Source organism: Triticum urartu, chromosome 7 (genome assembly GCF_003073215.2).
Source record: "Triticum urartu cultivar G1812 chromosome 7, Tu2.1, whole genome shotgun sequence".
NCBI lineage: Eukaryota > Viridiplantae > Streptophyta > Magnoliopsida > Poales > Poaceae > Triticum > Triticum urartu.
The window spans coordinates 709,746,315-709,757,581 of record NC_053028.1 but is presented as its reverse complement, the minus strand read 5'-3'; the positions used below and the strand labels follow the sequence as shown (position 1 = coordinate 709,757,581).

The 11,267-nt window shown below is 43.9% G+C and overlaps 1 pseudogene; it reads right to left on the bottom strand.

The window, feature by feature from the left end:
- Positions 1-896: 896 nt before the first annotated feature.
- LOC125524964 lies at positions 897-4,978 on the bottom strand (annotated as a pseudogene).
- Positions 4,979-11,267: the final 6,289 nt, after the last annotated feature.

Genomic DNA, 11,267 nt, shown 5'->3' with positions numbered 1-11,267 from the left:
ATTCAAGCAGGACGCTGGACAACATTGAGCTGATGAACACGCCTCTACCATCGCGGGGGCAGTACGCCAGCTATGGAGGAAGCATTACCCAAAGTTCAGCATCGAGCACTTCCAGATTATTGACATTGACGTACCGAAGCAGCTCGGCAAGTAAGACAATAAGCATTTCATTCCTTCTCAATCAATACCATCATTTTGTAGTTTTTAAATTTTTCTACATGTGCAATCTTTAGTATTTTTAAGACACAGTACTAGTCTTCAATCTGTTTTATCATTTTTATGAGTTTCTAATGGATTATCTAGCTAGTTGCAGAGTGCGCATAAGTAGTTGCACAGTGGCACATAATGAGTTGCAGTAGGAACACATAGCAGTTGCACAGTAGGACATAAGCAGTTGCACAGAGTGCATTACCTTTATTTGGTTTTAATTTTATGTGACAATTTTTTTGCCCATTTTTGCAGTAATGAGTGTGGGTTGTTCGCACTGCTTAACGCCACCGAGTGGAATGGTAGCCAACTGCCCAACTACGACCCCAAGGAAGTACTCAACATCAGGAAGAAGCTGACGTATGATTGGGTCACCAGCGTGCACAACACCGCCCCATGGAGGAAGTTGCTGAGATACGACAAGGAGTAGGTCAGTACTTTTTTCTGCTCCATGGAGGAAGTTGCTGGTTTGTACAATTTTTAAGCAGATTTTGTAGTTGCACACTACTAGTAATTGCGTTTGCAACTCAATATCGCGTTTGCAACTCAATATCATCACTTTTGTTGATACATTAGGAGCACTGGATATACAATTGTTCAACAACTAAATATTTAACCAGTTGCCAACAAAGGCACAAATAGCAACTTTTTTTTACACAGTGCATGAACTAATTCAAGCAGCATAAATTAGATAAAGAGGAATCATAGATGCTGAATGTGTTCACTTGGTCCCAACATTGCTAAAAAAGACATCATTATTTTCCTTTTTTGTTCCAAAGTTACAAATGAGGAAACAGAATCACAGGAGCCTCTGTGGACACACACCAGCAGTGTGCTCTGTAGATTGGCACTGGCTGCATTTGTTTTTCTTCTTTGGGTGTAGCTCCAGCGCCGATTTGTACCGTTGACTCTTTGCCCTACCCTTTGTAGTAGACCTTGGAGGATCCCTGGGCACAAAATCATCAGAAGCTTGTGCAAGGGATGTAGCCTCCAACGGGGCAGTAGGACCGTCACGATCACCTGTGTAATAATCATATAAAAAGTTTAGTATTTTTGTTATTGTGCAACCAGCACTGATGTTCTGTGCAACCACACAGTACATTTTGTGCAACTAACTGGTTGTTGTGTGCAAGTTAAGTTGAAAAAAACACCTGCAGTAGCACGGCCTGTCATGGTACTTGGATTGTAGTCGCCTATGGGTAGAACATGAAAAACAAGTTAGATTTTTAGCTTGATCCTCAAACTAACACAGCGCACGCAACTAGGCAGCATGTTTCTGTTCAACTGGGCACTATGATATGTGCAACTAAAGTCACTCACCCTAGTTTTTGTTTTGGAGTCGGTGAAGGTACTAACCTGGGTTATGAGCCCCCTGAGTCCTGCCTGTAGGTCCATTGGGAGTAGCACAAAGGGAACTGCTAGTTGGGCCTGGCGGGGGAGGAGGTCTTTGAGAGTTGGCATCACCTATAGGCAGAACAGGACAAACAAGTCAGTTGTGTTTATCTTTTTGATGCTCGAACTAACACAGCATGCGCAACTAGGTAGCCTGTTCGGTGCAACTGAGCACCATGATGTGTGCAATTGGAGTTACAGACCTAGTTTGATGGGGAGTTGGGGGAAGGTAATTACCTAGACGACGAGCCCCCTGAGTGCTGCCTGTAGGGCCATTGGGAGGAGCATGCGGGGGAGGAGGTGGCGGAGGATGCCGTGTACAGCCAGGAGGGGGAGGAGGTCCTTGAGGGTTGACATCACATATATGCATAACTGGAAAAATAAGTTAGCTGTGTTATCTTGATGCTTGAACTAACACAGCGTGCGCAACTAGGCAGTATGTTCTGTCCAAGTGGCTACCATGGTGTGTGCAACTGGGCACAATGATGTGTGCAACTGAAGTTACACACCTAGTTAGATCAGGAGTTGGGGCAGGTAATTACCTGGATGATGAGCCCCCTGATTGCTGCCTGGAGGTGGAGGAGGTCCTCGAGGGTTGCCATCATCTGATGGCCCCGTTGCAGCAGTCGGTTTTTTCTTTTTCTTGGACTTGTTCAGGTGGCCGATCTCGGTACGTGCTGCACGCATATGCTTGTATACAATAGCTTGTGCTGGATCAGAACCACTCGCAAACTTTGCTAGTTTCCGAAAATCGTATATCATGTTCCTCTCCCTTATCTGCTTCTTTAATTGAGGAGGCATTTCATCTGGTTGCTCATAACCAGTCCCTGGCGCACTAGGTACAGCAGTAGGTGTCCACCGTCTTAGGAGGTACCTTTCCGGTATGACATCAACGCCAACATGGGTGAACACCTTGAGGATGTGGCAACAGAGGATGCCGTCCTTGTCCATTTTACAACACTCACACAAATAGGAACCCTCCTCCACCCTTGCCTGCACCAAGTAGTTTCGAGAACCATATTTCGCAACAAATTCCTGGTTCGGTCTGAGCTCAAACGCATCAGCACCAACTTGGAATGCATTATAACGTCCAATCAGCTCAAACTCTTCTCTAAACTTGCGGTAAAGGTCTCTAGTATAGGTTTTGTAAGCTTGCTTCTCTATTGGGAAGTTGGACCACAACTCAATCTCAAGGTGTTGTGTCCTGTAATCATTGCAGCCTTCCTTGGCAAGGATGTGGTTCTGTATTTTTTCATATTGCTTGACGAAGTTCAACATTGAGTTGTGTGGGTTCACATATCTTTTGAGGACGGCGTTGAACCCCTCACTACACTGTGTAGACTGGAGGAAGGGAAAGAACCTGTGTTTGAAGTAGCACGGCACCCAAGTTGACCTGTATTCGTACAACTTCTCAAAGTGCGTGTGTGCCATAGCCTCATACTTCATCATTAACCCAGCCCAATTCTGCTCAAACTCGTCTATAGTGAAGCTGAAGTCAACACACTTGTTGAAATCATCAGAGAGTCCTGGATTCCGGCACAGCAACCAACCAACCTTTTCCTGAGCCTTTTTCATGATGTGCCATCGACAACAACGGTGCACGGTGGTTGGAAAGATGCTCTGTATTGACTGCCTCATCGCACCATCCTGATCGGTGATGAAGTTGTCAGGAGGTTTGCCATCCATAGCCTCTAGGAATGCTCCAAAGACCCAATCAAAGCTCGATGCCAACTCCTGCCTCACAAACGCGCAACCCAGCATGAAAGATTGGCCATGTCGGTTTATTCCTATGAAGGGCGCGAACGGCATATTGTACAAGTTGGTCATGTAGGTGGTGTCAAACGATATGCAATCGTGGTACGCCTCCGCATAAGCTTTTCGAGCTAAGCCGTCCACCCAAAATATGTTGACAACTCTGTCCTCTTCATCATATTTCACCTTATAGAAGAAGTCTGGATCGGTTTTTTCTATATCCTTGAAGTGCGCAATTGTCTCAATCAAATCACCCTCCTTTGTGTCATCTCTACAAAAACTTGTACAAAGATTTGTTATTGCCTTTGGTCCGAACGGCACCATCATCTCAGATCCATAGAACTCTGCCATTACATGCATCATTCGTCCTGCATAATACAAAAACAAACAGTATATCCTTTTTTTAGTTGCACAAATGCGCACATCCAGCTGCACAGTAATAGGACACGTGTTGGCACAGAAGATAATCACAGGAAATGGACACCTAGCTGCACCTTTTTAAAAACACTTTGCAGTTTTTGCATACAGGACATTGTGTATTTGCACAGTAAAGACAATCTAGTTGCACAAGAAGCACCCAAAGTGATATATAAAAAGCATGGGAAGTTGGACAGCAGTTGCATAGTTAAGCCATTTCAGTTGCACAGTAGTACCATAACAGTTGCACACTGGACTGCCTAGAGGGAAACTTAATTCTTCAAGGGATATAGAAAAACACCACACCTGTAGTCAAGTTGCAGTTATACAAGATGCGCAGAAACTCCTTTTCATCAGGTGAGATGCCTTGGTGGGATCTCAAGTATTTGGACAATGAAGGTTTGTTCACGAGCGGATGATTGTGGTCACGAACAAAGTGCGTCACCTCCCATCGCCCATCTATCAGCTTCACCAACATTTTCGCCTTGCATTCAGTCTGCTTTATTGTCTCGCGTTTGCGCTTCTTCTTCTTCTTACTAGTACCAGCCTCCTCTTCAGCAAATATTGGAGGTTCTTCTTCCATCTCCTCATCACTGTTAACAGATGTTGGATCTGGAATAGGGTCCAGGTAAGGAGGAGCCTCAGCTCCTCCATCATCAGCTTTGGGCTTCTTGAACTTGTTGCAGCAAAACTGTTGTTTTATCAATTCATTGGTGCGGTGTGTCCGTCTAGAGGTGTTCATCTTGATAGAGAAACCCATCCGTAGTGCGTAACTGTTGTAGTGATCCTTAGCAATTTGAAGGCTGTCAAACCTCATGCCAACATAGGGTTCCATAGGTTGAGAACCAGCCTCATCCTCTCCTTCTTCTACTTGCACAGCTCCGTCAACAGCCCGAGCTCCTAGCTCAGTCCTGGTTGGACCAGGAACATTTGCCTCGGTTCCTGTGTCATCAAGAGTATGGCTCTCTGACTGCAAAGACACCACTACAGGGGCACCACGGGCTGATGACTGGCCTGCCACATTGTCATGGCCCGTAGGGTTACCATCACGACTTGCCTGCGTGTAGTAAACAGATCGACCATTTTCTGTCCAGTTTCCTTGTTGTATGCTGGGTTGCTGCTGATCCATATCATGAGGAAGCTCATTGAGATCTGGAGGCAACTCATTGAGATCAAGCATTTTTTTCCTTTGTTTTTGGATGCTGCCACACACTCCCTGCACATATAAAAAAAGAAGAAATTGATGTCATCAGTTGGTAACCACAGAAAAACTGTGTTTCAAACAACCTAAAAGCAACATGACCATAGCATAATCTTTTATTATAACAGTTATGAATTTTTTTGTTTGCACAGAGTTGTTATGTTAGTTGCACAGTTTGCAGTAAATAACTGGCAAGAGCATGACTTCTTTTTGCTACAGAGTTTTTCTTACCTTTTCCCTTTTTGTTTTGTTGCAATGATCTGTAGGTTTCCGTTTCGCAAGGAGCTCTTTTCAGATTTTTCTGCACATAATTGGATGCTACATTTGAGAAGGAAAATCCAGGTGAAAGAAGAAAGAAGAATTGGAGGACAGATTATAGTTAATATGGTTCTAGATCTGGTATATTTGAACATATTAATATGGTTTGCAATAGGTGTGGGACCAGAATATATGCGTGGGACAAGATTACGTGTGTGAATATGTTAATATGGTTTGTGGCTTCATTAGCCATGGACAAAAGTTCCTATGTTTTTCATGTTGCACTACAGATTTCTGGTTTTCGCTAGAATAGGCGTCTCAATTTCCAGGATTTCCACTTGGCCAGCATACATATTCAGTTGGACATTCAATGCTTTTAGTTGGCTAGAATAGATGTCTCAGCTGGCCAGGTTGCATTTTTTTTAGTTTGTGGCCAACATGCATGTTCAGTTTGACAGTTAATGCATTCAGTTGGCTAGAATAGATGTCTTAGTTGCCTAGAATATATGTCTTAGTTGGTCATCAGTTTTTGGCCAACATGCATGTTTAGTTGGCCAGAAAACATGTTTTTTATTTCCACATATACTACATTTTTTCCAAAGTGTTCACTCAGAAACATGTATTGCCAAATATATGTTTAGTTGGCAGGATACATGTTTAGTTGGCCAGGATACATGTTCAGTTGGCTGGGATGCATGTTCAGTTGCACATTTATGAATTTTTCGTTGCACATGTTCAACAAAGCATTGGGCAGTCAATTTTTTTGTTCATTTTGCAAACAATAACTAGAAGTTGGCTTTAATCATGTTTTAATTGGCCAGAGAACTCGTTTTTAGTTGGCTTGTTTTAACACATCCAGGTGGTAGTTTTTGGCATGTTTAACACATCCAGCATGTTTAACATCTGGTGTGATGTGCCAGATTCACCTCTTTTTTGAAGCAGATTCTCCATGGATCCATGGAGAAGGGGGAAGTGAAGTGGAGAGGGGGCTTACCTGCTCGATCTTACTGCCTGGTATGGCTCTGACCACCCTGCCCTTTAGATCTTGAAGCAGCTCCTTCTACTTTGGGGCTCCCATGGCGGCTGTGTAGGAGGAGGAAGAAGGGCTGGGGGGCGATTGCGTTGGATCTGGTTCTGGCGTGCAGAAGAAGAAGAAGGCAGCGTGGGTGGGGCTGAGGCATGGGGGCGAGCGGTGGCGTGGGGGCGAGCGGGGCGTGGGGACAGCTGGCCACGTGGGGCGGTTTCTGTTGGTGGCCGCTCGATCGGTCTGTTTTGATGGCCGGTCGAATCGGATCGGGTTGGTGGCCTTCCTTTTCTGTTTCGCGGGGGACAGGGTATTTCCTTTTTTAGTCGGCCGCTCGGTTGCGCTAGCGGGCGCTCAGCCGCCAGCTAGACGCGTCCTTCTTATTATAAAGTGGATCAGCGAAAGATATTAGTGGCCTGACTAAAATCACGTGCTTATTTTTCTTATTTATAAACTACATTTGGTTTTTCTTTTGAAATTCATCGTTAGTAGCCAAGCACGATCATCACCCTGCTTGCATTATGGAAAGATGCATGCAATTTTTTTTTGAATTTTCTTGGAGCATGCAAAATTCTTTTTATTGTAAGATGAGGGGAAATGGTTAACTTATTTGATCCGTGCGCCGGAATGACAAAAATGCTATATATGCATGCAATTCTTTTCTTTAAAATATAAATCGTGAAAAGGGAACATTTATGAAGGTACATGTCATTCATTGTCTGGAACTAGGGACAAAGACAGAGAGGACTTAAGTGATAACATATTTTGTTTTCCTGCTTTCTAGAAAAATGGAAACAAATATAAATCCTGGAAAGAAATAAAAAGCGATTACGGTGCTAGATAAAAAAAATACTATCGTAAACAACTAGATATAGAGCAAAAACATACAAATCCAATTGCTAACTTGACTACATCATTATAACTTAGATATATAACAGGGTATAGTATCTTGAATATGTTTTTGTCTTTAGTAACATAATAAGATAATACTAAATATAATTTATAGAAATATGGTCATAGACTCTGACTCAGGAGAAAGGATTATGTTTTTCATATGGTAGGATTGAATTGGGCCAAAGTATACATGGGTTGGGCTAGAGTGTACTATCTCTACTACTTGAAAAAAGAATAGGATTCTTTTTCCTGCCGGGTGTAGTACTTCGTCCAATATTTCATATTTTTCCTGATCATCATTCCTTGAAAACCGCCTTAATTGTCCCATCTTTTATTGACATAAAATAAGAAATATTTTCTTTGGCAAGTGAACAAGTGATTACAAATAAAATAACAAGTATAATTTGGTAAACATTTATTTACACAATTGTATAATATGAACGGGTAAATTATGTGCTAATGTACTTGAATACTTATAACCCCCGTAGTAGCACACGGGCAAATAGCTAGCATAGACAAAAAAAAAGGAAACCTGCACATTTGCGGGTACATAAATTAATTTTTCGGTAGCATACCATGAAAAACATTGTTCTGTTTTTGTTTCCATTTTCATGAGTTCCTTTCTATTTTTTGCCCCAACTCAATAAATTTCCGTTCTTTACATATTATTCACTGAATTTACATATTTTTGGAATGGAAATACAGTTACGTTTTAATATCTATCCAAAAAGATAGAAAATGATAATTTGAATGTTTGCTGAAAACATTTGGCTTTTTTTAATGGAATGCTAGAAAGAATCTTAGGTATGGATAATAATCTAAACTACGAGAATTGGCCATAGACTTAAAAGTCAACAAGACAAATGACTAAGAAGTAAGTGGTGCATGAAATTTTCAGGATAATTAAGTGTGTGTTTTCATAGCGGTGTGTGGATAGGAAGGGCAGAGCCACATGTAAGTGGCAGACTAAGCCGATTTAAATTGGTTGGCACTCCCCCTCAGTGATCTAAGAGCGTCTGCAGCCGGACTTAGCAAATCTAGCCCCTCAAACGCCTGCCGACGTGACCGAGCATGCCTCAAATTTCAACAATTGCATCCGGACATCTCATATTAGATTTTCAAATCGATACAAAGGCATGCAAACTAAAATAAACCTACGCACTACGCGATCACCTAGCTACTCGTCGTCGGAGATGTCAACGATCTCCGTGCCAGGCTCCGACAGCATGGGCGGCAGCGGCAGCTGCAGCTCCGGCGCCTCCGACTGCTCCACTTCGGCCTCCTCTGCCTCTATCTCCGTGTTGAGTTTGGCGAAGAGCGCATCGGACTCCGCCTGCTCCCGCCGGAGGAACGCATGGTTGGCCTCCACATAGGCCTCATCATGGATGGACTCCAGGATGGCCTGCTGCTACGCTATCTCGTCGGACTGGGCGACGGTGAACTCCGCCTCCGCCTATTCCATGTTGAAGCCCGGTAGCTGCTGCTCCGCTTGCTCTATCTCCATTGGAGTCATCTCCTCCTTCTCCTCTTACCCCGACTGCTCCTCCTCTGGCTCCTGCGAGACCGGAGGCAGCCCGGTAGCGATGCGGGTGGCGCGCGTAGCTTGCCTCGCCCGGATCTCCTGCTGGTTCTCGTAGCGGCACTCCAGCGTTAGCATGGCGTAGTAGGTGATCTTGCTTCATATCATGGAGGAGTGTCGGAGCGTGGGCAGAGCATCGGATCGTGGGCACAGCGCCGGAGCGGGAGAGGGGTGGAGATGAATGGGCTCGGACTGGCGGCGCGGAGAGGGGAGAGTGATAACCCACAAGTATAGGGGATCGCAAAAATTTTCGAGGGTGGAGTATTCAACCCAAATTTATTGATTCGACACAAGGGTATCCAAAGAATATTCACGAGTTTTAGCAGCCGAGTTGTCAATTCAACCACACCTGAAAGACTTAATAAATGTAGCAAATTGTTTAGTAGCAAAGTATTATGGAAGTAACGGTAACAGTGGCAAAATTAACAGTAGCAATTTTGTAGTGATTGTAACAGTAGCAACGCGAAATTTAAAGTAACTTAGAAAAGATCAATATGTGAAAAGCTCGTAGGCAATGGATCATCAATGATAATTGTGTTGGATGATATTCATCATGTAGCAGCCATAACCCAGGGTGACACAGAACTAGCTCCAATTCATCAATATAATGTAGGCATGTATTCCCTATATAGTCATACATGCTTATGGAAAAGAACTTGCATGACATCTTTTGTCCTACTATCCCGTGGCAGTGGGGTCCTAATGGAAACTAAGGGATATTAAGGCCTCTTTTTAATAGAGAACGGGAACAAATCATTAGTACTTAGTGAATACATGAACTCCTCAAACTACAGTAATCACCGGAAAGAATCCTAATTATTGTCACCTTGGGGTATGCGAATCATAACTTGTAATAGGTGTCTACAACTTGCAAGATAGGATTAAGAACACAAATATATTCATGAAAACATAATAGGTTCAGATTTGAAATCAAGGCACTCAGGCCCTAATTACAGGCATTAAGCATAGCAAAGTCATATCAACATCAATCTCGGAACATAGTGGATACTAGGGACAAGACCCTAACAAAACTAACTCGATTACATGATAAATCTCATCAAACCCATCACTGTCCAGCAAGCCTAAGATGGAATTACTCACTCCCCGTGGTGAGCGTCATGAAATTGGTGATGGAGGAAGGTTTTTAGATGATGATGGCGACAAATCCCCCTGGAGCCCCAAACGGACTACAGATCAGCCCTCCCGATGAAGAACAGGAGGCGGCGACAGCTCCATATCGTAAAACGCGATGAATCTTTCTCTCGGATTTTTTTCTCCCCGAGGTTATATAGAGTTGGAGTTAGGGTCGGAGGAGGTTTAGGGGGCCCACAAGCTCTCTTGGCGCGCCCCCAAGTCTTCTGGCCTCTGGGTGGCCCCCTTCTGGTTGATTCTTACGCCAGTATTTTTTATATATTCCACAAAAATTCTCCCTAAATTTTCAGGCCAATCCGAGAATTTTGATTTCTGCACAAAAATAACACCATGACAATTTTGCTGAAAGCAGCGTCAGTTTGGGTTAGTTCTATTCAAATCATGCAAATTAGAGTCCAAAACAAGGGCAAACGAGTTCAGAAAAGTAGATACGATGGAGACGTATCAGGGAGGTGGATGGATTAGAGTTGTGGGACACCGGCCGACATATATAGCCGGATTTGGTCTTGGGTGGCGAGCCGGAGCAGGGCCGCGCGGCGACGGACGCGGTGTCCGTCAAACTGCCGGGTTTCCGAGCATTTCCGTGCGGGACCCCGCCGTCAGACCGACATGGCAAGCGTGCCCGGGTGCCCTATATCCGCTAGACAATATTTGAGTTGGATTTGTGGGTGTGCCCGCCAGTCTCGGCGTCTAAGGCCCGTTTGAGGCATCGTCTGGATCAAAAAACGTGACCGGACGATCCACCCAAACGTATGAGACCGATTTGAGGCGCCCGACTGTAGATGCTTTAAATGCACTTATATTTCTTTCCAAAGGGAGTAGTATACAAGTTCTATGTGCAAAGTAATACTTGTTCTACGTGCAAAGTGCGGTGGAATCTAGCCATTGGCTAGCTAGTGACACACTGACACTGTAGGAGTAAGTGGCATGGCCTTGGTAAATGTGGTTTCTGACACTGATCTGCTTGACTACGTGGCAACGCTAGTACTAAACAGAGGCATGCTTTAGATTTCCTTTTTGAAAGGTTTTCGAATGTGCTTTGGTCAAAAGTGAAAATGAAATGTGAAACAGCCATTGAGCTCGTTTCAGCCCCAAGAGCAAGACAACGCACTGGAAAATGATAAAGTTGTTCGTGCTGAACCTAGCTATCGCCTATATATCAGAGACTATTATGAGAGGCGAGTTTCAGAACCATGGTCGGGCTGAACCATGCTGGACGCCGTACGATGCACTACTGCTTTACATGTGGATATGTTCCCTGATTGAATTCAAATTTATTAGTTAGCTCTAACCTTTCTAAAGCCCCGTTAATCGTTGTATACTTATCAATATTGTAGTAGGCCTGCACAGATTCATTATGTATTTCAAACGAGATGGGCTGGCACACGTCC